This window comes from Musca domestica, unplaced genomic scaffold, assembly GCF_030504385.1.
Source record: "Musca domestica strain aabys unplaced genomic scaffold, Musca_domestica.polishedcontigs.V.1.1 139, whole genome shotgun sequence".
Lineage (NCBI taxonomy): Eukaryota > Metazoa > Arthropoda > Insecta > Diptera > Muscidae > Musca > Musca domestica.
The window spans coordinates 548,084-551,278 of NW_026712191.1; positions in this window are offsets into that span (position 1 = coordinate 548,084).

Below are 3,195 nucleotides of genomic sequence, written 5' to 3' on the forward strand. Positions count from 1 at the left end.
ACTTAGCACAAATTGTTGAAACCATTTTGTTTTTCCATTTATTTATATGTGTATTTATATGAAAATTTATTTATTATATTATTATACTAACAAATTATAATTATGACTTTATTTATTGTTAATAAATAAATGAAATTATTTCAGTAAATGTTTTTGTATTTGCCGTATATATATTTTGTCTTTCTCAGTAAAAGTTTAAATTTTTAATTTATTGAAAAAATATTTTTAACTATATTTTTATAATTTTTTTTATTTAACTGTTATTATCTAATTATTTTTTATTCAATATTATCTATGTGTATTTTTATTTTTTTATTGATTCAATTATTTATGCAAAGCTTTATACGTTACGTCAGAAACTTGCGTTACCCTAGCGCAACTTTTCTGACCCAACTGCTGATCGATATGGTAAACACAACAGACGGATCGATCTGGCACAACAATGAACTTCACATATGTTCATGTAGATTGCTTGTTTATAACAAATGACAAAAATGTCGAATGCGAAAAATGAATCACATAATAGAATGAAATAAATGGCAAAAAATGATAGTTTTAATAAACAATTAATACAACAAATATATTTTTATACCCTCCACCATACTATGGAGGGTATATTAATTTTGTCATTCCGTTTGTAACTCCTCGAAATATTCATGTCAGACCCAACAAAGTATATATATTCTTGATCAGCGTAAAATTCTAAGACGATTTAGCCATGTCCGTCTGTCTGTCTGTCTGTCTGTCTGTTGTAATCACGCTATCTTTCGAACAAATTGAGATAGAAGGCTAAAATTTTGCACACATGTATATTTTCCCAGTAGGCAGGTTAAGTTCGTTAATGGGCCATGTAGGTCCAAGTTACCATATAGCCCCCATATAACGGTACCTCCCGATATTCGGTATTTTGATGATTTTAGCGACATTATTCACCGGAATTATTTGAATTTTGGTATTTGAAGTTCGTAATGGATACTACAGCTTAAGACTGAAAATTATCTGTGCAGGTCCACGTCTTCATATAGCCCCCATATAACGGTACCCCCCGAAATTCGGTATTTTGATGATTTTAGCGACATTGTTTATCGGAATCGTTTCAAATTTGGTATTTGAAGTTCGTAATGGATACTTCATCTAAAGTCAAAAAATGAGCCATGTAGGTCCATATCTTCATATAGCCCCCATATAACGGTACCCCCCGATATTCGGTATTTTAATTATTTTAGCGACATTATTTACAGGGATTGTTTCAAATTTCGCATGTGAAGTTCGTAATGGATACTTCAGCCCATGCCAGAAAATTGTCTGTGCAGGTCCACGTCTTCGTATAGCCCCCATATAACGGTACCCCCCATATTCGGTATTTTGACGATTTTAGCTACATTATAAACAGATTTTTCTTCAAGTTTCGCATTTAAATATTGTAATAATTTATGACAAAACTTGCCTATGCAGGCCCACGTCGTCGTATAAGCATTCGGTATTTTTAAGATTTTAACTGAATTTTTAACGGTTTTTTTTTGGAAATTGCCAAATTTGTACCAAATGGTGGAGGGTATTAAAAGTTCGGCCCGGCCGAACTTACAGCTTTTTTACTTGTTTTTCTTCTCACTTCACACAAACGATTTCTTTTGGAAATGGCAGTGCGGATTTGTTGAATGTATGTGTGTCTACGACAAACAACACAAAAGCCGCCACATTCGAACACAGATAAAAACACAACAACACTTCTTGCTATATTGTAATTATTTTTAAATTAAAAACTGTGTTTTCTTTGGAAAATATATTTTGGCAAATAGGCCGATTCTTTAATCCTTTATCCTTTAAAAAAAGATATATAATTTCGATTCAAAAGCCCTCAATTTTTCTACTTTATTCAACACTCTTAAATATGAAATTCTATGATGATAAAGTCCGATTCTTTCCGTGCTACCCTCATATCTGCTTCATACAACTTATCCAGGACCCATGCTATATGTTTGACTTGAAGTCATGTTGACGTAAGCATAACATGATTTCCCTATTTATTCTCTAAGCACATCGGCAATGGCTCTTTGAAAAATACTGGGTTCGATTTTCAATCCAAAGGAAAGTCTGCAAAATTCATATTTCGCATTTCCCACTGAGAAAGCTGTCTTTTTCGGGGAGTAATATTTGATGGAAACCTGACTTTAGATATAAAGTGGTAAAAGAATTTGCTTTACCAAATTTGCAAAATGAAAGATACAATGGGAATGAGTTATTTGTCGTCTATTGTATTTTTCATTGAATAATAATAATATTGCTGTTCGCCTTTATGCAACAATAAACAACAGCTTAAAATCTACTCAGTGGAATGTGAACCATACGACGGTATTGGAACTTGTACATGGTCCTTCGAGTCCAACAAATAAAGGATCGGCCTATTTGCCAAAATATATTTTCCAAGGAAAACACTGTTTTTAATTTAAAAATAATTACAAAGTAGCAAGAAGTGTTGTTGTGTTTTTATCTGTGTTCGAATGTGGCGGCTTTTGTGTTGTTTGTCGTAGACACACATACATTCAACAAATCAGCACTGCCATTTCCAAAAGAAATCGTTTGTGTGAAGTAAGAAAAAATATATATTTGTTGTATTAATTGTTTATTAACATTATCATTTTTTGTCATTTATTTCATTCTGTTTTGTGATTCATTTTTCGCATTCGACATTTTTGTCGTTTGTTATAAACAAGCAATCTACTTCACATATGTACATTGTTGTGCCAGATCGATCCGGTTGTGTTTACCATATCGATCAGCTGTTGAGTCAGAAAAGTTGTGCAATTACTCGCTAGGGTAACACAAGTTTCTGACATAACGTATAAAGCTTTGCATAAATAACTGAATCAATAAAAAAATAAAAATACACATAGATAATATTGAATAACAAATAATTAGATAATAACAGTTAAATAAAAAAAATTATAGAAATATATTTAAAAATATTTTTTCAATAAATTAATAAAATAAACTTTTACTAAGAAAGACAAAATATATATACGGCAAATACAAAAACATTTACTGAAATAATTTCATTTATTTATTAACAACAAATAAAGTGATAATTATAATTTGTTAGCATAATATATAATAATAAATAAATTTTCATATAAATACACATAAATAAATGGAAAAACAAAACAGGTCGATACAATTGCTTCTGAAGTTGAATCA